The sequence below is a fragment of the Schistocerca americana genome, chromosome 6, assembly GCF_021461395.2.
Source record: "Schistocerca americana isolate TAMUIC-IGC-003095 chromosome 6, iqSchAmer2.1, whole genome shotgun sequence".
Lineage (NCBI taxonomy): Eukaryota > Metazoa > Arthropoda > Insecta > Orthoptera > Acrididae > Schistocerca > Schistocerca americana.
The window spans coordinates 533808472-533835970 of NC_060124.1; the positions used below are offsets into that span (position 1 = coordinate 533808472).

General features: G+C 41.8%; 1 protein-coding gene and 1 non-coding gene across 2 annotated transcripts in view; one reads left to right on the forward strand and one right to left on the reverse strand.

The window, feature by feature from the left end:
- Positions 1-27499, forward strand: part of LOC124620267 — a 178034-nt gene that overhangs the window by 34899 nt on the left and 115636 nt on the right. The window lies entirely within an intron of this gene.
- On the reverse strand, positions 22997-23073 carry Trnat-cgu. The gene has a single exon. It is a non-coding gene; the product is annotated as a tRNA-Thr (tRNA).

Below are 27499 nucleotides of genomic sequence, written 5' to 3' on the forward strand. Positions count from 1 at the left end.
CTAGTTGCCGATGTCGTGATGTTATGGGGCTCCGGAACGCCCTATACTTGCAATGTTAAAATAACGCTTATAAATTACATCTTTCCTCACAAAGTATTTGAGGTAGGAAGTTGAACTTTTTACAGATTATTTATTGGAATATGGGCTACAACTTAACACAGGGATTTTACAAAATTTTAGTTCAGTTATTAAAGATGATTTTTTTCAATTGTAATGAAAATTCACAACATTTTTTTGCAATTTTTTATTTATATATTCAAAAATATACAGTTTTTTGGAAAAAGGCTGTGTTAAATTATGCAGAAGGTACTGTGTAACATTTACTGAAAGTTTGAAACAAATATGTTTGGAAGATCCTTAGAAAACATGTAATTAGTATGAGAAAATAAAAGTTTTGGGAATCGAGCGACAAAGATTGGATTAACATTTTAGTGCATTCCAGGTCCATAGGATGGATTATCTTCATCCTCTGCAAACTCCTACTCCAGCTTCCTCTTGTTCCTCCTCCTGTTTACTCTTGCTTGTATTTCTAGACTCTTTACAGCCCTGTCTGCAGCCCGAAGGCGTTCCTTGTCTAAAGCAAGCATCGCTCGTTGTTGCGTTCGTAGATATTGCTACCATTTTCTTCAGTTGCAGTTACTGCAACACTGTTCCAAAAGGTGGTAATGTATGAACACTTATCACATTTCAGTTGTATTTCACTAGCAAGTCCTACGTGCTTTATTATGGAGAGTTCCAGACCAACTTCACTACAATGAATACATCTTACACAGTTTGAAAAAATTCCTTTGAGAACCAACATATCAAATATTTCATTCACATCCGATTCGCCCATAAAACATTCATAGTTTTCACTCATTGAACCAAGCTTCTTCTGTGAAGTATTTTCTTTCCCACTTTGACTGCTATGGGCAGGTGTACTTGAGAGGTTAGGTTCACTCACTTGGTTATCGTCTTTATTGTTTACAGTAATAACACATACCTTTGGCTTTCCAACATTTCTCCTTTTCTTAAAAGCCTTCAGAGGATTTCTAATAACTTTACTTTTACTCATTATTATACTTCAACAAAACAGAGACTCAAGAAACAGAATTAATTACGAATATTTTCGAGATAACAACAGAGTAAATAAACATGAAACAATCGACAATCACACCCGCGATATATATTGAACCATCACAGGTTAGCCACAACACATACTTTATCTCACATCACTAAAATGTACCTGATGAACACGGACGTTAATAATAACACCATTTGACAGCAGTTTAACAGCGCCACAGTGGGTCACGCCCATGTAGAACACATTTCAAAAAAAATTTAAAAATAGTTGTAGTCTTCGGAATTGAATAAATTATATATCTATTAAAAGGTAATAGTCTGCAGATTCAGAAAACGCAAAGAAGTAAAAATTGAACTTTTCATGATTTTGAGCCTTTCCGGAGCCCCTTAACATTGGCACATGCATGGGTGGCACATGCGTGGGTCGTCGGGAGTGGAAGCCCATCGATGGGTGTGTTCAGTGCACTGTGTGTTCGACACACTTATACTCCGCCCAGAATTGAAGTCTGATGTTAGTTCCGCCACAGATCACCGCCTGTCCAGCTTTACCAGTCCACGCAGCCAATGAAGTCCTGCATCTGTAACGAGGGGTGGCCACCCACCCCACGACGTTGGACGTGGTATCACCTTGGTTCCGCCACATACTTAAAGACACTCACCGCAGCACTCTTTGAGCACCCGATAAGTCGTGTAGTTGTCGAAATGCTGGTGCTAAGCCCTCCGGCCATCACAATCTGCCCTCGGCCGATGCACCCTACGTGTGTCTGACTAGCAGTTATTCATCGCCGGGTGATGCTGCTATGGCCTGTATGGGCTTATGCCGATAGGTGGTCGGTGATCATAATTTTCTGGCTGAACAGTGTATATTAATAATAACACCATCTTTCTCTGATCCCTCTAATCTCCTAAATTACACTGCTGGCCACCGTAAATGCAACACCAAGAAAGACAAGAGGTAGCACAACAAAATTTATTTTGTAGATAACATGTCGACCAAGTATCAAATGATTACGTTTACAGACGTCTGTGGCATGTGGTTCCTGCCAGAATCAGTAGCCAGAGTAGCCGCCATTGTTGGAGATCACCGCTGCCACACGTCTCGGCATTGAGTCAAAGAGACGTTGGATGTGTTCCTGGGGTACAGCAGCCCAAGCAGCTTCCACACGTTGCCAAAGATCATCTGGTGTGGCAGCTGGGGATGTAATATGGGTCACTCGTTGAGCAAACATGGACCACATGTTTTCTATCGGCGAAAGATCCGGAGAGCGAGCCGGCCAGGGAAGCACTTCAATCTGGTTATTGACGAAGAACCTTTGGACAATGCGTGCCACGTGTGGTCGCGCATTATCCTGTTGAAATATGGCTGTGGCCGAGCCCTGAAGGTCAGGAAGGACAACTGGCTCCAGCACCTCGGATATGTAGCGCCGGCTAATTAAAGTACCGGCAATGCGTACTAGAGGCGGGCGAGAGTAATATCCAATACCGCCCCATACCATAATACCCGGTGCAAGACCAGTGTGGCGGTGCATAATGCAGCTGTCCAGCATCCTATCTCCACGGTGTCTCCACACTCGAAGCCGACCAACGTGGTGCTGCAGACAGAAGCGTGCCTCGTCAGTAAAGACAACGTCATTCCATTCTGCCGTCCACATCCGTCTGTCATCACACCATTGGCGACGGAGACGTCTGTGGTTCTGCGTCAATGGTAGACGAAGCAATGGACGTCTTGCGGACAGACCACTCTGCTGTAAACGGCGTCGAATGGTACGCGCAGACACTGCATGATGCGTTACAGACGCAATGTGCTGTGCTATGGTTCGGGATGTCACTGAGCGATCCGTCACTGCCATGCGCACAATTTGCCTATCAGCACGTGCAGTGGTGCACTGAGGTGAATGCAATCGACCACGTCGGTCCGTCGTACCCTCCTGCATCCAACGGTCACATATCCGCATTACAGTTGTTTGGTTTCGTCCAACACGACTAGCGATTTCTCTGTATGATAATCCACAATCTCGGTAAGCCACTATCCTTCCTCTGTCGAACTCGGATACTTGATCAAACGATGTTCGCTGTTGTCTACGAGGCATAACTGATCGTCTTGTGAAACAACCACAAGGTAAACACACGTGCCGAACGTACACTCGTCGAAATCGCCAAGCCTTAAATGGCGCTATGAGGTGGCGCCACAGGCGCGCGTGATGTGCGTCTGCGCTGAAATTCTAATCAGTTGCATATCTCATCGCTGCAAACCCATGGTGTAAATTTCACTCGATTCGGATGCTTCCTTCAGTGTGTTGCATTTACGGTGGTCAGTAGTGTACTTGATGAATTCTCATGGGGTTTTCACAGGTAACTTGAACGTAGTTTGGGGTAGCGTATAGGCCTTACATGGTAAAAATAGTATCACGAAAAAGGTATCGTAATTTAAAGTTTTAACTAAATGGTCTGCTTAGCTTACAAGGTAACTGTCCAGTCCGACATGTCGAAACCTGCCCAGGAATTTTCTATACAGGAAGAATATACTGAAAGAAACACTATGGCAAAATTTTAGCTACTAAGACACTGCATGTATCGTTTGAAAAATGTTGAAATTTGCCGAATTCATTGCTCGCCAAGTAGCTGGGGAAATGTATACTCCTACCGTACCTGTAGCAGACAGCGCGTGTGAAACAATGCAGGCACATATCCTTAGTTGACGGCAAGTTGGTAAACAGATAAGATGGCACAACACGATAATTTGTAAACCGATTTTCAGTGTCCGTTCATAGTTTCTCTGACACAGTTGTTGACAGTTACTGTTCGCTCGAATTTGGAAGTCATTTAATGTCTCCAATAACAAGCAGATGCAACTGCAGTATCACGAAGTGTTAACAATGGATATAAAACTGAAATAACTATGTGATTTCTTCGTCCATGCTTGCTTATAACATCCGTTTTTATGCGGGTTCCAGAGTTTCACAGTAATGTGGGTCCAATTAGAGCTTTCCACCCTTCAGGAATGAAATATGAAGAACGTGGTATGAAATCGAAATCATCTGCCTCACATAAAGACATACATATGTGTTATTTATAGATAATTTCTTCGACATTCATTCGAATGACGTCGATATTGTTAGAAATTGTGAAAACAGAAAATAAATCGGTCGATTATGTGAACTGTAGTTCTAACGCTAAGTGTTGTGCTAATTTAAGTAAAGAACAAAAAAACAAACTACCTTTCAGACTCAAAGAAGACATGTACAGTAATAGCCTTCAGTGAGAAAGAACAAGCTATAAATTTCTAATTAAATGTAGAAGCGAGAAAACGCTTATACACAAGCATTGTGTAAAACCGGTTTCGTTTCGTAAAATACAAGCATGAATTGTATAGATGGAAAAAAGATTTACACTAAGTACGAAATATGCACCAGAATGAAACTTGAGAAAGTGTGAATGAAAAACGATCCAAAATATTTACAACTGTTCATGAGTCAGTGCAACGATACTGAGGGGGATCTGCGAACTGGCCACACTGAGATGCAAGTGAGTTCAACATTATTGATTTCTAGGCTTTTTCGACCTGGTTATAGAGATTCAGGAAATTATATGGATAACGAAGTCGCAAAATTACGAAATTTGCCTTAAGTGAACTTGTAAAGGAGATGTCATTAATCGGAAATAGTATAGACAAAGCTTCTTGTTACCCCCTACAATACTGTGTGTGTTAAGTTCAGTGCAAGAACTGCGTGCTGACTGCACTTTATCAATTGTAGTGAAAAGACAGTCGCTTTCTACACGATGAATGCTACGACACATTCCTATACAATGCCAGTGATAAGTATCAGTGGATTACTGTTTCCGCAGCTTTTGATCTTGCTTCAGGAACTTCAGTTCAAATTAGGACCAACCATTTTAAAAAACGACTTTTTGGTTGCAAAAATCTTGTAATGGACGTAGCAATAGCTGGAAAAATGGGAGAGAGTACGTTTCAATATTACAGCGAAACATCTTTTCACCAGTTACTGAAAATAATTCTTCGTTTTTGTTTGTCTCTTAGCCTGAGCATAAAAGTACCTCTGTCGTTGGAGAGATGACGTAAAGACTGTTAATATACGAGGGCCGTTCAGAAAGTAACCTCCGGTTGATTTAAAAAAATACACCAAGTTAAATAAAAATATTTTAATATATACATCTTACAACTACATCTTTGCACTATTTTTCTACATAGTCTCCATAGCGATTGAGGCACTTATTGTATCTCTTCACAAGCTTTGAAATTCCTTCTGCATAAAAATCACCCGCTTGTGCCTGGAGCCAGCCTGTGACCGCATCTTTGAGCTCTTCGTCGTCATCAAGCCGCTGTGAGCCGAGCCATTTCTTTAAATGCATGAAGAGGTGATAATCACTTGGCGCCAGGTCTGGCCTGTAAGGTGGATGGTTGATAACGTCCCACTTGAAGGACTCAAGAAGGGCCGTTGTTCTGCGAGCAGAGTGAGGACGGGCGTTATCGTGCAAAAAAAACGATACCGGAAGTCAGCATACCACGGCGTTTGTTCTGTACAGCCCGTCGTAACTTTTTTATTGTTTCACAGTACACGTCTTGATTAATGGTCGTACCACGTTCCATGAATACAACCAACAACACCCCTCTGGCATCCCAAAACACCGTTGCCATCAGTTTTCTGGCAGAAAAATCTTGCGAGGCTTTTCTTGGTTTGGCAGGCGAATTTGAATGTGCCCACATCTTTGATTGTTCTTTTGTCTCAGGGTTCACGTACTTAATCCAGGTTTCGTCACCGGTCACGATTCTGTTTAACAATGGTTCTCCTTCGTCCTCATAACGTGACAGAAAGTCTAATGCAGAGGCCATTCTTTGAGTTTTGTGGTGGTCGGTAAGAATTTTGGGCACCCATCGTGCACAGAACTTACGGTAACCCAATCTTGCTGTCACTATCTCGTACAAGAGAGGTTTAGAAATCTGCGGAAAACCAGTAGACAACTCCGACATTGAGAAACGTCGATTTTCACGAACTTTTGCATCAACTGTCTGAACGAGTTCGTCAGTCACCAATGATGGTCTAGCACTCCTCTCTTCATCATGAACGTTTTCTCGTCCACTTTTAAATAAACGTACCCATTCACGGACAACTCCTTCACTCATAACTCTTGGTCCGTACACGGCACAAAGCTCACGATCAATAGCTGCTGCAGAATATCCTTTGGCTGTAAAAAACCTTATGACAGCACGCACTTCACATTTGGTGGGGTTTTCTATTGCAGCACACATTTCAAACTGCCACAAAAACTAAACTAGCGCAGGTACGACGTTCACTCGACCACGGCTTGATGCCGACTGACCTGTTGAGTGCGTGAACGTACAGATGGCGTCGCTACTCCCCCCACAACCCGCACTGTGACCATTCGGAGGTTACTTTCTGAACCGCCCTCGTAATTTTGATTGCACCGAGAAGTAATTGTGTGACTCAGTATTTCCATAAAGAAATTGCTCTACTGTGTGAAGAATTTTTAAGAAAATTCTCGGAGAAAATAATTTCCGATAGGTTTTTGTCATTTCAGGTTTATTAGTGGATCGGTATTGTCAAATTTCAGATATTTATGCATTGTCAATTTGCTTCACGGAACCGCGCTGCTGCTACGGTCGCAGGTTCTACTCCTGCATTTGGCATGGATGTGTGTGATGTCCTTAAGATAGTGAGGCTTAAGTAGTTCTAAGTCTAGGGGCTGATGACCTCAGATGTTAAGTCCCATAGTGCTTAGAGCCATTTGAACATTTTGAACATCTTACTAATTTGAAATTTGTCTGGTACATAGCACAATTTCCAGAACAAAGGCCGTGACCATTTCTTACTCCATTTCAGTACGGTCTAAATAAAACTAGTAATTGGCCGCACGTGGTAGCCGCGCGGTGTGTGGCGTCTTGCCACGGTTCGCGTGGGTCCTCCCGTTGGAGGTTCGAGTCCTCCCTCGGTCATGGGTGTGTGTGTTGTCCTTAGCTTAAGATAGTTTAATTTAGATCAAGTGGTGAGTACGCCTAGGGATCGATGACCACAGCAGTTTGGTCCCATAGGAACTTACCACCACCACCATGGTGGTATCTGCCAAAGATGAGATAAAACTAATAATTACTGTAAAGGGCGTGAAAGCATTAATTTTTCTTTACTCTGGTGTGTTTGCAGTAAGAGAGAGACGCTTCGCATTTCTGTGACGGCTAAAGGTTGTAAACAACGACCTGTTTCATTGTTAGTAAAATGTACATTATTTAAAAATTAAGTGAAGAACTGTGCTACTGGAATTTTTATAAAATATTTCATGTGTATAAATTAAAGCCCCCATTGATCAGTAATGTAACATCATACATTGATTTGATTTTCTTTCCGCTACTAGTCGCTTGTGCAACAATTACATCTGCATGAGTTTAGCTGTCGATATGAGCTGCAAGCTGTTCAAACAGTTAATGATTTGATGAATTTTTGGTGTGGCTTAAGTGCTTAAAACCAGCGTGTGAGAATTTTGGACTTTGCACTACACAGCGCTACTTTCTCTTGTCATGGTTGCACATGCTTATTCGCCGATTCGTGCGTTCGGCAGGCAGGGTTATACTAACCTCTGTTCGTAGCGGTTCTTCAGGCGGCAGGTATGAGTAACATTACCGTATTTTTTAAAAATACTTTCAGTGCGCCTCAGGGGCTAAGATTTTTACATTGCTTTTCTTTCGGTGTATTCATCTTCTATTTAAAATTTCAGGATACGTTTCGACATGTCGAATTGGGCGATTCCCTTGTCAGTAGTGGGGACGTTTAATCATATTGATGTAGCGCACCAAAGGATTTTTTTTTTTAATTCAGTGACACAAGAATTTTCTAAAATTTACGTCAGTGACAGAAATAAGTGCCGCTGTCGTATCTCTATGAATGCAAAACTAACATTGAATTTTCTTAACAAGGATATTCTTCACTGATTTCGCTTTTTGTATTAAAAACTTAACGACATTGCTTTGCTTCTTTCGACAGTTTTCATATATATTTTGCTGGAGGAACGAATTTATTAAGTTCGTTTTGTGATTTTGGTTCCTGCTCATTATATTTTGATCTCCGTTTTTTTGCCGATGGAAATACCTAAAAAAGGTAATGTCTTTCTGAATACACTAGAATGTCTCAAACACTGAGGAGTATGCAGTCTCAAGAATCCAATAATATCGTGTGGAGAGACGTACTGTGGCTCGAGAACATGAGGCTTTAACTCACTCTTTGGAAACTCCTTGCGGAGGCGACGCACGACGTACCTTATGGAGAACGTCATGCGTTATGTCGCTCCTCATAATTTTTCACTAATAGAGGCTTAAGGCAACTTGTTTCCAACGTAACATCGGAAAAACGAAAATTTTTACGGGAAGTGGCGCGGATGGGCAAGTTTTGGTAGCCTAAACTCCACTTATTCCTAACGATACCGCGTTTCGATGTGTAAAATTTCTATGTTACGCCACGTCCACAAACAGAGCGCAAGTAGGGCGCGAAACGTTATGTCACTTGCTGTTCGCGCAGCGAGCTCTACGTGCCTCTCTCCCATGTTAGTGAAGCAAACGAGCGCTTGCTTCATTTCCCCAATCATACTGCTTGAGATGTTGGGTACAAAGAAGGTTTATAAGTCAAAAATAAATTTTACGCGCCTGAAGTCTCAGGCACAGGTATAAATAAATACTCGAGCAGGCCCCTCCCGCCGGAGGTTCGAGTCCTCTCTCGGCAATAGGTGTGAGTGTTGTCCTTAGCGTTCAGTTAGTGTAAGTAGTGGGTAACTCTAGGGACCGATGACCTCAGCAGTTTGGTCCCTTAGGGATTCACACACATTTGGACATTTGAATACTCGAGTAACTCTGGGTGTCTGATCTAGTTAAGACATTATATAAACATCATAGATAGATATAAAACTAACATGAATACCTTTCATATATGCAAATACAGCAACTTACAGACTTTTACGACTTGAAATCAACCTGTAGTTTGTTGTTTCATTATAAAAGCGAAACTTTTATTAGATTCTCAAATCCACAAATGCTGTGGATATGGAGGGTGCTTCAAAATTCTTGTATCAAACGTCTGTGTCACCGACAGGCACCAAACTAGCAGGGTCTACTAACCAGACGTGCTCCATCTAAATGCTACCGACCCGAGAATATTGATAGTGATTTTCACCAATAAAACCTTAAGAATGCGTGTTTCTAAAGGAGAGAGGTACTTTAGAAGCGAATGAGAAACTTCAACTTAACGAGGGGCATGTGACTGAATGACAGGCAGTACACAATGCTTGTGCACGCTGCAGTGTGCTTACGCCCTGGAAAGGAACTAAAAAAAAGTTGTAATTTAATCTGAGCGATATAAGAAGAAAATTTGTTCGACTGTCATACCAGAGGAATACTGTAAAAAACTTTTTTATCTTTGACAGACAAAGGACTAATTTGGAGATTCTTTTATTACTTCTAGTATTAACTACCATTTTTGTTCTGATGTGCTGGCGTAAAGACGTACTGTGTAGATTCATGTCTATGTGTGTGTTAAATGAAGGTGTTAAATGATGAAAAATGTGTTTTATAATTTCTGTCAAGATCCAGCCTAAATCCCACACCAATGGAGTACAAATTATTCTGTTAATTCGAGAAGGCGAATTTTAGATGGAGGCGACGATCTTTACGACGGCGCTGCTCAACAATAGAGGTGCGTGGTTGTGCTCACTGCTTTCCTTTGGTGGCCGCTAAGATTAATTTCGATGTGTTTTTGCCGAGACATTCAGAACCTGCAATCTTCCTTTTTGTATAAAAATAGGAGTCCGATTGAAAAAGAAATATTCTTAAATTTAAATAATTGCAATTCTCTTACCCAGGCCACGGGGTATGATAGAAAGTGCGTGCCTCTACCCTGATTGTACGTTCGCCATCTCCGAGTGTGTTACGACGTAATTATTTTACACCAAGAAAAATTAACATAGATCTTTCTCATCAGATCGCAATCACTCGCACGCGAATGTACGTACCCTCTGAATGTGTCTAGTCACTCGTGCGCGTTGTTCTAAAGCTTTTCTGTTAATATTTTGTGGATTGTATGTCCGCAATTAATTTTTGTTTATGCCGCAAATCGCACTTCACGCGAAGTATTTATTACGCCAAGTTTGAGGCTCCATTTAATGTCAAAAAATTCCGGAGTACGGCTGACTAAGCAAACAGCTACAATAATTTCATATCTCTAGAACTACAATAACAAAAAACCAATAACAGAGAGAGGGTACGTTACAGCCCTGACACATCTAACAAGGGGAGGCCGCCAATTGTGAAATTCAGATTCTATTCATACTGCGCATAATAAAAGCTCATGGCCAGAGGTGTAATGTGGCAAAGCACCAAGATGCACTTCTCAGCCGTTGTCGAGAAAATCGACAGTTAAAAGAAACCGTTGCGATGAAATACTCTCTACGATTAACAATTTTCTACAGCGTTGTGGTGCAGCGGTAAGCGCTCGGGTTCGTAATCCGAAGGTCGCCGGTTCGAATCTCGCGCTATGCAAACTTGTTCTTTTTTTTAGTATTTGTTTTTCGTAATTCATATATATATATATATATATATATATATATATATATATATATAATTCCCGGCAATCAGTTGCAACAATTATGCATATAATAAGTTGTTGAAAGTCGTTTGTCGTCGAAAAACCAACATTACAAGACGCCTACCGTCGCTAGAAAGCCACAACGAACACACTGTCTCAAACAAAAGTTATTCTTCAGGACATTATCTGTCACCTGTAGACGTTTGAGGTAAGGACTTGGGAACACCCTGAGAACGTTTGAGTTGTTTTGAAATATTTAAAAGCCAAATAAATACACTACGTAGCTTTATGATCTTTCAGTGCAAGAGAAAGACATATATCTTCACTTCCACTTGAGATCCTCAGTGCTGTCACCATACTACGTAATCGAAACATGAGCCGCTGTTGCGCTCGCCACTCGCCTAGTAACTATCCTAGCTCACTGAACATCGTCCAGAACTGAAAATCGTGCCCATTTCAGCTGAGGCGGCTTCTTTAAGCCGTCGGCACACGGAAATATTTCTGAAATTGTAATGATTTGTTTGTCTGTACATCAGATCTACCGATTTCCGTCCCACTCGGGGAATCTCTCCGTGATGCGTCATTTTCTCCCCTTACAGTCTAAAGCCGTCGGCACACGGACCGTGCATCCAAAAGTTGCGCGTTGAGCGTGCCGAGTTTCTGACGTCATAGCGTGGAATAGCACGTTCGGGAGTCTTTCCGAACGTGCAGAGCAATATCTACAATGTCAGATATTCTCAGCGTGCGTCTGACCGTTGACTAATCAGATGGCACTTCGCCACCTACATCAAACGTACGTCATCTCCCTTCAGCGCAGAGCTGCGAGGCGCCATATTGACACTCAGTTCAAGCCTATACGCATATATGCCGCTTCTGAGCACCAGCAAATTGAGAATCACTCGAAAACCCGTTGCTAACTGTGTTATGCGAATATGTCATTTGAAGGTAGTGACACACTGAGGATCCACCAAAAATCCATTGTTCTTAGTACAATTTGTTATAATTAAATTTCGTGTAGTAACATAGCTACGATTAAAGCATTTAGCACGTCGTAACATGTTAGCATTGGATCATGATAAATTATTGTCACTTTAGCATGCCAGCACGGTAACTCAGCGTGTTCGGTCAGAGGGTTAACTGCCCTCTATAATAAAAAAAAACTGAGTTAGTGGATCATCGACGACCTGAAACGGGTGTCTTGCGACGTCCGCCCGAGCAGATACAACGAACTAAAACGAAAGAAATAAATTTTTTTAAAGAAAAGCGTATTGAGTAGCATCATTGGTCCTAGAAAATAGAACAGTGGTTCGTGTTTCTCGAGGTTTAAGATTTTTTTCCTAACATTCGCTTATTTAATAGATTCTGATGCTCAATTATTAGTTTAATGTAAGTATATACTATATATTTGACGTTACATAAATATAAGTTCACCTTTTTTTGAGGAGTGAGTTTGTTCGATTGGCTTAATCCACAGGACAGCTTGCGCTACTTGTTTGAAGATGTTTCGTTCCTTTTTCTTTTGAGTTTCGTAATTCACGTCTTTTAAAGATTCTGCTACTAGGTAGGAACAGTGATCAAGTAAAAATGACCTGTGGGTTTTACAGAAATGTGGGAAAGATAAAATAATGTTTATGTTATGTGGAGAACAACGGCCTTGCCGCAGTGGATACACCGGTTCAAGTGAGATCACCGAAGTTAAGCGCTGTCGGGCGTGGTCGGCACTTGGAAGGGTGACCATCCAGGCCACCATGCGCTGTTGCCATTTTTCGGGGTGCACTTAGCCTCGTGATGCCAATTGAGGAGCTACGCGACCGAATAGTAGCGACTTCGGTCAAGAATACCATCATAACGACCGGGAGAGCGGTGTGCTGACCCCACGCCCCTCCTATCCGCATCTTCCCCTCAGGATGACACGGCGGTCGGATGGTTCCGATAGACCACTCGTGGCCTGAAGACGGAGTGCTTTTTATGTGGATAACCATTGTAAATTCGTGTCGCACCGTTTGTAATGGAACTTTTATACGCTTTTGTCCTTATTGATTGGGGATGGTACTTTCCTTTTTGTCTTAAAACATGTACATCGACAGTGAATTTTTTGTGTATATTACATATAGAACAACGTGACTAGGATATGAACAATGGAGGAAACGTGCGTTTTAATAGAGCTAATGTGGGAATTTTACGCTCGCCCGTTGAGTAAACAGTGTGATTTACGCGTAGAAACATCCCACAACTGCCGCTGGAGTGCGTCTAGATCGCGTATACCACGTTGGGGCCCACGTACCGTATGCACAATTCGCAACATTTCTGAGCGTTCAGCAGCACGTTGAACTCGGCACGCTCAACGTTGACGTTCATCTTCTATTTAAAATTTCAGGATACGTTTCGACATGTCGAATTGGGCGATTCCCTTGTCAGTAATGGGGACGTTTAATCATATTGATGTAGCACACCAAAGGTGTTTTTTTTTTTAATTCAGTGACACAAGAATTTTCTAAAATTTACGTCAGTGACAGAAATAAGTGCCGCTGTCGTATCTCTATGAATACAAAACTAACATTGAATTTTCTTAACAAGGATATTCTTCACTGATTTCGCTTTTTGTATTAAAAACTTAACGACATTGCTTTGCTTCTTTCGACAGTTTTCATATATATTTTGCTGGAAACTGTATTTTTTTCCGCTCATGTATATCACGTCTACCGATTTCCATCTTATTTAGGTAATTCCTTCCTGCAGCATTGTTTTTTATATCTTAGAGTATATTATCGTGCCATGTAACCTCATTATTATGGCATAAGCAACGCATCTCGTAAGAATTAACAATTGTCTTACGAATCAACTGATGAACTCTACAAACACCAGTTTTCAGTGTGATTCAGTTGATCGATTTAGAATTTGGGGATTCTCACAGACTGGCTGTTCTTTCCATACAATTCAAGTTTATAATACACTGGTTGAACTGGGATGATGTCGGGATGGAAGGTATAAAACATACAAAAACGCATATCGGTGCAAAAATGCCAAAATAGAAACCAAACGGAATATAAATCATAGGAAAAGCCTTCAGCAGGTTTAATATTTGCTTTATTAAACCGATGTGATATTTTTAGTTACTCTGGATAGAGTCCAACTAGTGCTTGGAATCGTGGAAAATCGAGTGCTGTTGATTTTAAGGAGACGCACGTCGCCGAGGTGGCGTCCAGTTAAAAGACTAACACCAGGCCGTGCTGCGGTACGAGCTTTCTCTTCTTTGTTTTGTACATTAAATTTAAAACCGCATGTTTACTCAATGCCATCAGTTTCCTATCCAAATTTTTAACATGTTCGTACAATACTGTTTTCTGTTCATCACTGAATGTCCTCGGCAAGAACTTATTAGTTTCTAAAACAGGTTTCATCTCAACCTCTTTGTTTCCCTGTAAGGCTTTAAGTTTACCACGGAATTTACTTCTTGGAGTTGAATTACTTTACTCGTTTCTTTGACTGACGTTTCGAGCAGTCTTGCTGATTTAGATCTTCTGTTAAATATTCCCAGGAAAATTTTCTGGCACACGAAATTTACAGTAGACTACAGAGTTCCACATTGACTAATTTCCCCCCAGTTTCTGTTTGTAAAGCATTCTCCAGTTAACCATTCATCCATTAATAACCATTTAGTGCTAGCAAGTGAGTGTAAGTAGGAACAGTAGGGCGGAGGGTTCAGTGTTGTGAGCGAGGCACTTCAGACTTTGCGCTTCGGATATGATGTCTACACAATCAGTTTTGTGTAATTCATTTTAGAGTTTTTATGGTTATTCTACGATAAGATTAAAAAAAGAAAGAAAATAATCTGAATAACACACGCAGAGCAATCCCAGCATAAAACTGTTTGTCTCATCAACACCCAGAATGCAGCAAGAAAGTGAAGATGCGATACTTACATATTTCATGTGTAAGTTAGTTCGCAATGACATACGGTTCCAGGATTGCAAATTGAGTTCTGTAATAAGTCGCAGGTAGTAATAGAGGATACACTCTTCAAGGATCACAACAGGAGGAGCTGTACTTGGAAAATCCTGAGAGATACGGGAAGATTCCGTTAGACTGCATCATGGTCAGGCAGAGATGCCGAAATTAGATACTGGATTGTAAGGTGTACCCAGGAGCAGATGTAGACTCAGATCGCAGTTTAGTAATGATGAAAAGTAGGTTGAAGTTTAAGAGACTCGTGAGGAAGAATCAGTGAGCAAAGAAGTGGGATATGGAAGTAGTAAGGAATGAAGAAAGATGCTTGAAGTGCTGTGAGGCTGTAAATACTGTGATAATGAATATCTCAGTAGACAATTCAGTTGGAGAGGAATGGACATATCTGAAAAGGATGGTCACAAAAAATGGGTAAGAGAAACATAGGTGGAACGAAGGTAACTGCGAAGAAAGCATGGGCAACAAGAAATGCAAAAAAGCTTAGGGAAATTCATGAATACAGAAATAAATATCACTTAGGAGTGAAATAAATAGGAAGGCGAGGTGAAATGGCTGCATGAAAAGTGTGAAGAAATCGAAAAAGAAATGAATATCGGAGCACTGACTAAGCGAATAGAAAAGTCAAAACAGCCTTCGTTGAAATTAAAGGCAAGAGTGATAATATTAAGGGTGCAATAGGAATTCCACCGATAAATGCAGATAAGAGAACAGATATCAGGAAAGAGTACATTGGAGACCTCTGTAACTGGTGGGACTGATGAAGTTATGAAAGAAGCAAAAGAGGTCGACAGGTAAGAGTCGCGGGGTCTATTATTAGCATTGGAATTTAAAAGAACGCTGGATGGTTTAAAATCAAAGCTATAGATAACATTCCATTGGAATTTCTGAAATCAATGGTTGAAGTGGCAAAAGAACGACTGTTCAGTTTGGTGTATAAAATGTGTGAGAATAGTGTTATACCATCAGACTTCCGAAAAAGCATCATCCACACAATTCCAAAGAGAACGAGAACTGAAATGGCGAGAATTGTCGCACAATCAGCGTAACAGCTCATGCGACCAACTTTCTGACGAGAATAATATACAGAAGAACCGAAAAGTTGTATTGTGACGATCAGTTAGGCTTTCAGAAGGGCAAAGCCATCCGAGAAGTAGTTCTGACGTTGCGCTCGATAATAGAAGTAAGACTGAAGAAAAATGAAGACGTATTATAGCTTTTGACGACCTATAAAAACGTCCGATAGTGCAAAGTGGTACAAGACGTTCGAAATTCTGAGGACAATAGGGTAAGGAAAGACGGGTAATGTGCAGTATGTATAAGAACCAAGAGGGAACATTAAAACAGCAAGACCAATAACGAAATGCTCGCGTTGAGAAGTGTGTAAGACAGGGATGTAGTCTTTCGTCCCCAGTATTCAATCCATACGCAAAAGAATCAATTACGGAAATAAAAGGTTCAAGAATGGGATTAAAATTAGAGGTGAAAGGATATTAATGATACGATTGGCTGAGGGCATTGTTAGCCTGAGTGAAAGTGAAGAAGAATTACATGATCTGCTGAACAGAAAGAACAATATAATGAGTACAGAATATGAATTGCCAGTAAATCGAAGGAAGATGAAAGTAACGAGAAGTATCAGAAATAAGAACAGCGAGAAATTTAGCATGAGAATTGGGGATCATCAAGTAGACGAAGATAAGGAAGGAAAATAACCCATGATGGTAGTAGCAAGGAGAACACAAAAAGCAGACTAGCATAGCAAAAAGAGTATTCCTGCCTAAGAAACAAATATTAGTATCAAACACGGGCCTTACTTTGAGGAAGAAACTTCTGAGATATAACGTTTGAAGCATGAGAGGTATGGACTGCGGGAAAACAGGAGTGGAAGACAATCGAAACATTTGAGATGTGGTGCAGCAGAAGAATGTTGAAAATTACGTGGACTGATATGGTAAGGAATGATGATGTGCTGCGTAGAATCACCGAAGAAAGGAATATATGGAAAACACAATAAGAAGGGGTAGAATGATACGACATTTGTTAAGACATCAGGAGTAATTTCCATGCTATTAGAGGGAGCTGTAGAGGGTAAAAACTGAAGACAAAGGTTGGAATGGATACAGCAAATAACTCAGATGAAGAGGTGGCACAGAAGACGAATTTGTGGTCGGCAGTCAGAAGACTGGTGACTTGTCACTTGATACGCATTTAAGTGCTGTACAGTATATTAAATATCCTTCTAGACTATATTGTTAATTCTCAGGTACAGAATTATATTGTGTGTAAAATGCAACGTATTTCTAAAATTATTTATGACATTTGGACAGTTAATCCACACTTCGTCTGCCGTACACCCTCAAACAGAAGGAGGTCTTTCACCGTGGAAGATGCGATATTTGCAAATGAACTGAGTTTTATTAATGTCTCAATTTTTTTACTTGTCTTTAAAGTGGAAATCTGTTTTAATTTCTAATTGTTTATATTTGCAAAAACATCTTGTAACTCGTTTTTGATAATATTTCTGCTTAATGATTTATGGTGTGTAGTAAAGATATAATGTAACACATAAACGATTTAATGCCGTACCGACAAGGTGTTCTCGATTACAACACTTTTGTGTTTCGGTAGAAAATTTGTTCCTTGGTACATTACCACTGTACCTAGCGACATATTTCCACATCAGAAAATGCTTACTTTTTCGGATTAAGTTTCGTAATTTAAAAACTAGAGTGCAGCACATAAAAAGTTAATCCCATCATTAAAGATGATGCACTAAAGTTCTATTACAGGGATGCCTAGCACTGAAACTGTGACGAGTATACAAAGGTACAACAAGATAACCGGCTGCGATGAAAACCTTAAAATACTGAAATAATTTTACGGTCTTTCTGAATTTTAAATACACACGTAGAATGTTGTTTTGTAGAGAGGGCAACCACGGCCAGACCTTGACATTTTTTCAAAGAAAATTCCGCACTGGCTGAATGAATGATTTGTATTAAATCTGCGACCAGTTTCGCACCACTTATCGGTGCATCCTCAGGCAATATACGCTATTTATAACATAGTAACGTTGAACATTGCCCTGCAGTCACTCCCCACCATTCACGTCCAATATACCGTCATCTGGTGAAAGCGGTAGTTAAAATTTAAAAATCTTTTTTTTTTTTTTTTTTTTTTACTTTTTTAAATGATGGGAACGGAATTGAACGTGCAAGTTGAGAGGAGTTGAGAGTCAGGCCGTGTCCGCTGCCGCGCGGCTCCTTTCAACTTGCACGCTCATTGTCGCTCCCATCATTTAAAAATTAAAAAAAGAAAAGATTTCTAAACTTTAATCACCGTTTTCACCAGATCTACATCTACATCTATACTCCGCGAGCCACCTTACGGTGTGTGGCGGAGGGTACTTATTGTACCACTATCTGATCCCCCCTTCCCTGTTCCATTCACGAATTGTGCGTGGGAAGAACGACTGCTTGTAAGTCTCCGTATTTGCTCTAATTTCTCGGATCTTTTCGTTGTGATCATTACGCGAGATATATGTGGGCGGTAGTAATATGTTGCCCATCTCTTCCCGGAATGTGCTCTCTTGTAATTTCGATAATAAACCTCTCCGTATTGCGTAACGCCTTTCTTGAAGTGTCCGCCACTGGAGCTTGTTCAGCATCTCCGTAACGCTCTCGCGCTGACTAAATGTCCCCATGACGAATCGCGCTGCTTTTCGCTGGATCATGTCTATCTCTTCTATTAATCCAACCTGGTAAGGGTCCCATACTGATGAGCAATACTCAAGAATCGGACGAACAAGCGTTTTGTAAGCTACTTCTTTCGTCGATGAGTCACATTTTCTTAGAATTCTTCCTATGAATCTCAACCTGGCGCCTGCTTTTCCCACTATTTGTTTTATGTGATCATTCCACTTCAGATCGCTCCGGATAGTAACTCCTAAGTATTTTACGGTCGTTACCGCTTCCAATGACCTACCACCTATGGCATAATCGTACTGGAATGGATTTCTGCCCCTATGTATGCGCATTATATTACATTTATCTACGTTTAGGGAAAGCTGCCAGCTGTCGCACCATGCATTAATCCTCTGCAGGTCCTCCTGGAGTACGTACGAGTCTTTTGATGTTGCTACTTTCTTGTAGACAACCGTGTCATCTGCAAATAGCCTCACGGAGCTACCGATGTTGTCAACTAAGTCATTTATGTATATTGTAAACAATAAAGGTCCTATCACGCTTCCCTGCGGTACTCCCGAAATTACCTCTACATCTGCAGATTTTGAACCGTTAAGAATGACATGTTGTGTTCTTTCTTCTAGGAAATCCTGAATCCAATCACAAACCTGGTCCGATATTCCGTAAGCTCGTATTTTTTTCACTAAACGTAAGTGCGGAACCGTATCAAATGCCTTCCTGAAGTCCAGGAATACGGCATCAATCTGCTCGCCAGTGTCTACGCCACTGTGAATTTCTTGGGCAAATAGGGCGAGCTGAGTTTCACATGATCTCTGTTTGCGGAATCCATGTTGGTTATGATGAAGGAGATTTGTATTATCTAAGAACGTCATAATACGAGAACACAAAACATGTTCCATTATTCTACAACAGATTGACGTAAGCGAAATAGGCCTATAATTATTCGCATCTGATTTATGACCCTTCTTGAAAATGGGAACGACCTGCGCTTTCTTCCAGTCGCTAGGTACTTTACGTTCTTCCAGCGATCTACGATAAATTGCTGATAGAAAGGGGGCAAGTTCTTTAGCATAATCACTGTAGAATCTTAAGGGTATCTCGTCTGGTCCGGATGCTTTTCCGCTACTAAGTGATAGCAGTTGTTTTTCAATTCCGATATCGTTTATTTCAATATTTTCCATTTTGGCGTCCGTGCGACGGCTGAAGTCAGGGACCGTGTTACGATTTTCCGCAGTGAAACAGATTCGGAACACTGAATTCAGTATTTCTGCCTTTCTTCGGTCGTCCTCTGTTTCGGTGCCATCGTGGTCAACGAGTGACTGAATAGGGGATTTAGATCCGCTTACCGATTTTACATATGACCAAAACTTTTTAGGGTTCTTGTTTAGATTGTTTGGCGGTATATTGGACGTGAATGGTGGGGAGTGGCTACAGGGCAATGTTCAACTTTAGTATGTTATAAATATCGTATATTGCCTGAGGATGCACCGATAAGTGGTATGAAAGCGGTCGCAGATTTAATAAAAATAATTCATACAGCCAGTGCGGAATTTTCTTTGAAAAACACACGTAGAATGTTGTAATGAAACTCGTTGAAAGCACTCAGAATTTTCACGTCCTTAACATAGTCTGCAATCTCCGGACTGTAGAACGTAAACTACTACTATAGCGTTTTTTTTTTTTCATTTTGTTTTCTACTAACATAAGATACGCAGTAATAAACTAGTGTAATGTTACGATCCAATACAAAATCTGGAAATTAGCATGGATTGCTATATTCTCACACCATTTGTGTAAAACTGCTTTAACTATTAGATACGTTAACAACAGCCTCGTGGTACAGTTATCCCGTTGAAGTCCATCGCTGAAGAACAGTTCTGAAACTTGGGACCGTGCTACCACGTACGTCGCGAGTGCTAAAGCGACCGAAGTCAGGCCACATGTGCAACACTCGACACCCTTTTTGACAAGTGAATATCATATCCGTCGAAAATCTTTTATGCCGCGCGGAGTGGCCGCGAGGTTTCAGGCGCCATGTCACGGACTGCGCCCCCCCCCCCCCCCCTCTGGAGGTTCGAGTCCTCCGTCGGGCATGGGTGTGTGTGTTGTTCTTAGCATAAGGTAGTTAAACTTTGTTTAAGTAGTGTGTAAGTCTAGGGACCGACGACCTCTGCAGTTTGGTCCCTTCGGAATTCACACGCATTTGAACGAAAGAAAAATATGTTCAAATATGTGTGAAATCTTATGGGACTTAACTGCTAAGGTCATCAGTCCCTAAGCTTACACACTACTTACCCTAAATTAGCCTAAGGACAAACACATACACCCATGCCCGAGGGAGGACTCGAACCTCCGCCGGGACCAGCCGCACAGTCCATTACTGCAGCGCCGTAGACCGCTCGGCTAATCCCGCGTGGTACACATTTGAACATTTGAATCTCTTATTTGTATGGACCATCCATCATTTCCGACACCTTTTATCTGCTTACGGAAATCAAACATTGAAGTAGAAATAAACGGATATCGTAGAGTAACTCAGCAGCGGGTAAGAGCCGAGGAATGGAACTTCACAATTCTCCCGGGCAGAGAGAGAGAACCCGCTTGACATCCCGTCTGAAGCTTTGCGTTCGGCACGTCTTGAGCTGTAAATTGAATTTTGAGACACACACTCAGAAAGGGGGGGAGCGGGGCTTTTTCTGTAAATAGATTTAAACACAGCAGCCAACGCCGTCCACAGTGTGAAACCGACGGGCGGCTAATGGGAGACGGAGATCAGCTGTACGTGAGGCACAAGGGGATTCCGCAGGACAACGGAGTGCGTGAGATTTACGGACGTTGCAAGGCTTTCGTGTCCCGTCCACAATGTGCAAGGACAGAGACATTCAGATTTCGTAGTAAAGCTTGACAGCAGGAGCAGAAGAGCAAGAATGCTGGAGCGAAGCAGTGTGTAACGGGGTCTGTTAACTGGACGGAAAGATTACAAGGGATTTTCCACGTAGTGAACTCAGCTAAAGAACTTCAGGAAGAACCTGGTACAGGTTGAATAAATTTTGAAAAGGCTGACACCCGTCTGGTATTTGCTGCCTGTGAAGAAAGCTTGGGCAACAGAAGAAATGCGTAGACAGATTGACGAAAGAAAGAAGTACACAGATGATCGGGAAAAGAGAGATATAGAGCAGTATATGTCACTTTAGAATGAAATAAATAGGAAGTACAGGAAATGAAATGGCTGTAGGAAAAATGTGAAGGAATCGAAAAAGAAATGGTTGTCAAAAGGCATGATTCTAATACGTCAAATTTAAAACAACCTTCCTTGATACTCAAAGGAAAGGTATCAATATTACGAGTGCAAGGCAAATTCCACAGTCAAACGCAGAGCGGACAAGTGGTAAAGACTACGATGAGGATCTCTGCGAAGGGGAGGGTCTGACCACGTGATAGAAAAAGAAATGACAGTCGACACAGAAAACATTGGAGCTCAAGCATTAGAGTCAGAGATTAACATGATTGCAGAAGACCAGCGTGCAAATAAGGAGGAAGATATAGATAACGTTCTACATCTACATTATTACTCTGCTATTCACAGTAAAGTGGCTGGCAGAGGGTTCAATGAATCACCTTCAAGCTGTCCCTCTACAGTTGCACTCTCAAACAGCGCGCGGGTAAAACGAGCGCTTAAATTTTTCTGTACGAGCCCTTACTTATTTTATTTTATTAAAAATGGTTCAAATGGCTGTAAGCACTATGGGACTTAACATCTGAGGTCATCAGTCCCCTACACTTAGAACTACTTAAACCCAACCAACCTAAGGACATCACACACATCCATGCCCGAGGTAGCGTTCGAACCTGCGACAGTAGCAGCTGCGCGGTTCCCGACTGAAGCGCCTATAACCGCTCGGCCACAGCGGCCGGCCTTATTTTATCGTGATAACCTTTTCTTCCTATGTAGGTGTCGGGAAACAGAATGTTTTCGCAATCGGAGAAGAAAATTGGCGATTGAAATTTCATGAGAAAATCCTGTCCCAACGAAAAAGTCTTGTTTTAATGATTGCCACTCCAGTTCACGTACCAGCCGTGAGGCACTATCTCCCCTATTTCACGGTAATACAAAACGAGCTGCCCTTCTTTGAATTTTTTTCGATGTCATCCGTCAGTCCCACCTGATGCGGATCCCAGACCGTACAGCAATACTCCAGAATTGGGCGGTTAAGCTTGTGTAAGCATTCTCTTTAGTAGACCTGTTGCATCTTCTAATGTTCTGTCTTCGGAATTCCTAAAATCATTGGCGAAGTGGCAAGCAAACTACTATTCAGATCAGACATACCATCAGATTTTCGGCAGACTACTTTCCCCACCATCACGAAGACATCAAGGGCAAACAAATGTGAGAAATATCGCGCAGTCAGCTTAATATCTTATGTATCCAAGCTGCTGTAAAGGATAATATATAGAAGAAGTGAAAGTAAAATTGCTGGTCTGTTAGATGGCGATGAGTTTTCATTTAGGAGAGATAAATGTAGCAGAGAGACAATTATGACTTTGAGCTTGATAACTGAAAAAAGATTCAAGAAAAATCAAGAGAGCATCATAGGATTTAGAATGAGATTTTCACTCTGCAGCGGAGTGTGCGCTGATATGAAACTTCCTGGCAGATTATAACTGTGTGCCAGACCGAGACTCGAACTCGGGACCTTTGCCTTACGAGGGCAAGTGCTCTACCAACTGAGCTACCGAAACACTACTCGGGGCCGCTACCCACAGCTTTACTTCTGCCAGTATCTCGTCTCCTACCCTCCAAAGCAGAAGCTCTCCTGCGAACCTTGCAAAGGTCCCGAGTTCGATTCTCGGTCGGGCACACAGTTTTAATCTGCCAGGAAGTTTCGTCATAGGATTTGATGACGTATAAACAGCGTTCGATAATGTAATATGCTGCTAGACGTTAGAAGTTTTCAGCAGTACACATGCCAGCTATAGCGAAAGACAGGTAATATACGTGATTCTTCAAAAATTAAATTACATATTGCTTTGACAACGTTAGTAACTTTCACTGAATGCTGCACTACGCTTCAGAGTGACAAAGATGCACGAAATTATTATTTCAACATAGTCCTAAGTCTTTCTAAACAAAGGTCGAAAGATGACATCGCAGTTCTCAGCGAAAGTTAGGAAGAACTGCAGTCTACTAATATCAATGCTAGGCCTTAATTGGGGAAGAAAGAAGCATATCATTGTGCCAAGGTGAATCATGAACTCTCGTTCTATACATGAAGGCATGGAACTTTCTCCAAGTATTCGCTAAACCCAAACCCCATCATCGGATTGCCACAAGATATATTATGGTCCATGACTCCAAATCGCTCGTTTTAATGACCCAGTGACAAGCGGTGTCGGTCTCAACGCCACCTGGAGTCTCGCTGAACAATGACTACGCAAATGTGCGACTTACTGGGTGATAATTATTGAACTATATGGAAAAAATGCACACACTGTAAAAAATGCACACACTGTATTCAACATGCAAACGTCACTACAGATATTCGGATTTAGGTTGTGACATGCTTGATATGCCTGCCATCATTCGCGATGATGCGGCGCAGACCAGTAGCGAAATTCTGCATGACCTGCTGAAGCGTTGGAATATAAAGCGTCGATGACCTCCCGAATGGCTGTTTTCAGCTCAACAGTGCTTTTGGGGTTGTTGCTGTACACCTTGCCTTTCATATAGCCCCATACAAAAAAAGAGTCGCATGTGTTCAGATCAGGAGAATGTGGCGGCCAATCGAGACCCATGCCAGTGGCCTCTGGATTCCCCAGAGCCAGAATGCGGTCTGGAAAGTGCTCCTCCAGGACATAAAACACTCTTCTGCTTCGATGGGGTCGAGCTCTGTCTTGCATGAACCACATCTTGGCGAAATCAGGGTCACACTGGATAGTGGGGATGAAATCATCTAACGAAGCCTTCAAGTGCCATTCGGTAGATACCGTGCCATCCAGGAATATCGGACAGATTATTCCGTGGCTGGACATTGCACGCCACACAGTCACCTGTTGAGGATGAAACGACTTTTCGATCGCGAAATGCGGATTCTCAGTCCCCCAAATGCGGCGAATTTGCTTATTGATGAACCCATCCAAATGGAAGTGAGTTTCGTCGGTAAATCAAACCATACAGGGCGTACTAATTCCCATCATGCCTCGCAGCCAACGGTACAGTTTTAACGTCCTAACGCCAACCGTTCAGAAGTTATGAGATTTTATTTCATGTAGTTCAATAATAACCGGTTCCCGTCAGACCACCAATGTTAAGCGCTGTCGGGCGTGGCCGGCACTTGGATGGGTGACCATCCGAACCACCATGCGCTGTTGCCATTTTTCGGGGTGCACTCAGCCTCGTGATACCAGTTGAGGAGTAACGGCTCTGGTCACAGAAAACCATCCTAACGACGGGGAGAGCGGTGTGCTGACCACACGCCCTTCCTATCCGCATCCTCAGCTGAGGATGACAAGGCGGTCGGATGGTCCACTTGTGGCTTGAAGACGAAGTGCAACGTAGTTCAATAATGACGAGCTTCTTCAACATTTTTCTCCTTTATTTTTAACTGTCTATTCACAAACGTTGTGCTAGCTGCATTTGTGGTAGCAGTTTGAAACTCCCCGCACTAATTTCATGCTTTGTTTTACAAACACCCTCCCCAAACCTCGACGGTCGCTGTCCGTTAGCACCTAAGGTCTACCTGCTCATGATTTAGCTGTGTTCGGTCTCCTTTTCTTTCCAGTTCACAGTCACATAAGCAATAGGCGACTTGGACGGTTGTAGAAGGTTTGTCCCTGATAGATTTGTTACTCAGGCGATATCCAGTGATTAGTTTACGTAGGAAGTCAGTGAGATCTTCTGAGCGACCCATACTGCGGTTATTGCCTCCCAACCGACAATACAATACTGCCCGCCTCCTTTTATATTGGCGGGTCCGCCACTCGTGACATCTGTTGTTAAATTCCGCATTACATACGGGTGTCCGGATACTTTTGAGCAGACAGCGTATGCGTCCGTTGTCATTTCGTTTGGCGAGGTTCCATGTCGTGTCTGCACAACAGCTCGGCTCGCGCCCAGCAGTGTGTAAGTACTCTTCACTCGTCAGCTTAAAACTCTCCTACCGGCTGCCGCTGCTTGCAAATTGGCAGCTCGCTAACATGACGAAATCAAACGCTTAGCGTAACATGGTCCTGAAATGGTCTGTGGATTCATGAAGAAATAAAAACAGTTCTAAGCTAGCTGAGTGGGAATGAGGTACAGCTGTATTCGATCATTCTTTCTTTTGTTCTCCTTTACTTATGTTCTCCTCTAAAACACAGATATTAACATCTGAGCTCATAACAGAGGAACTTCTTGAATTTCGTAATTTTTAATTGTGTCTGCTATCAGAGTTGATACAGCTCTAAAGCATGACGTAATATGTTTGTTGGTGGTTTCGAAAGACATACTCTACAGAGCAAACGACACTGAGTAGGTATGTCTGCTTTCCAAGTGCTTTTGGTTACGAGAATGCTTCCATACTTGTTCGTTTCATTAAGGGGTGTAGGACGTCAAACGGGCCGACTTGGAGCAGGAGAGGCATCACACGACATTTTAGTTTCCATTGTCTATACTGTTACAAATAAGTTCATAAAACTTTGTCAGCATCACCAGGAAGGATTCAGGATTCACATTAATTGCAGTGGAAGCTCGAAAACATAACAAGATAAACTTTTTTTACATACGAAATTCCATCATTGTTTCACTTACTAATGGCTGTATTTGTTGCTACAGGTACACTTTTCTTCATAAGTTAGATTCACCGATGAATTTTGCGCAGCATACATACCATACTTACAGTTGTATGAAACTCTGTAATTTATTTGATTTATGAAAAAATAAGTGAGCTGTTGTATTTTAAACTTCATGTTTAAAAAACACGTATTTTGTAGTTAATTACCTCAATTTTTACCATAGTTTTTAATAGATTTGGAAAATTATAGAGTTTCATACACCTTTAAGTATGGTTTGTATGCTGTGCAACATTCATCGAAGAATCTCTCTTACTTATTAAGAAAAGTGTACCTATAGCAACAAATACTGACATTAGTAATCATCCCATGTAGGCTTTCACGGCCGGCGTCTTTATCAGTAAACACTTCCGGGCTAAGTTGCCGTGGTCGATCTGTAGAAATTCTTCTCCCTGACGTTTCGTTCTCAACTACGGAGAACATCTCCCGAGGTGAGTCGACGACTGGCTGCTAGGAGCTGGGGCTGCCGCTTATATGGACATCGTAGAGGGCGCGACCACACGTCACGTGGCGTCGATGTGTGGCTATCTCTGGCTTCCGTCTGTTCTCTCGATTGCAGGCAATCGATTGTCACGTGATTGATGCAACGTCGACCGCCATATATTGTTCAGTTTTAATCCTTCTTCTTTACGATTAAAATTGTATTGATGTTTGTGGATTTCAATTGCCTCTCTATACATACGTGTATAATAATGCGACGTCCTCGCAAGCACGCTTGTCTCACCAAATTTTATTTCGTGATCTCCATCCTTAAAAACATGTTCCGCTACTGCCGATTTGTCGATATGTCCCAAGCGACAGTTTCTTTTATGCTCCGTCAACCGTGTATTGATGCTTCTTTTTGTAGTTCCTATGTAAACCCTGCCACAACTACACGGAATTTTATATACCCCTTGGGGTGGCTAGGGGGTGACGAGCATCTTTTGTTAATATTAGGCATTCACTAATTTTCTTAGTAGGTCTGAAAATAGTCTCCACCTGAAACTTGGCTAGTACTTTTCCAATGCGATCAGTGATGTTATGGATGAACGGAAGAAATACTTTTCCAGCTGATGGTTGTTGCTGTCTCCTATTTTTAGGCATTTTTCTACTTGGGTGAAGTGCTCGGTTAATCTCGTTTTTCGTATAACCATTTTTCGCAAAAGCCATTCGTAAATGATTTAGTTCTTCTTGTAAGTAGCCTGGTACACAAATATTATTGGCCCTATCCACTAGTGTTTTTATGACCCCCCTCTTTTGCCTAGGGTGGTGGTTTGAGTTCATATGGAGGTAGCGATCAGTATGTGTACCTTTCCTGTAGACCTTATGGCCTAAGGTCCCATCCGCCCGTTTGATTACTGA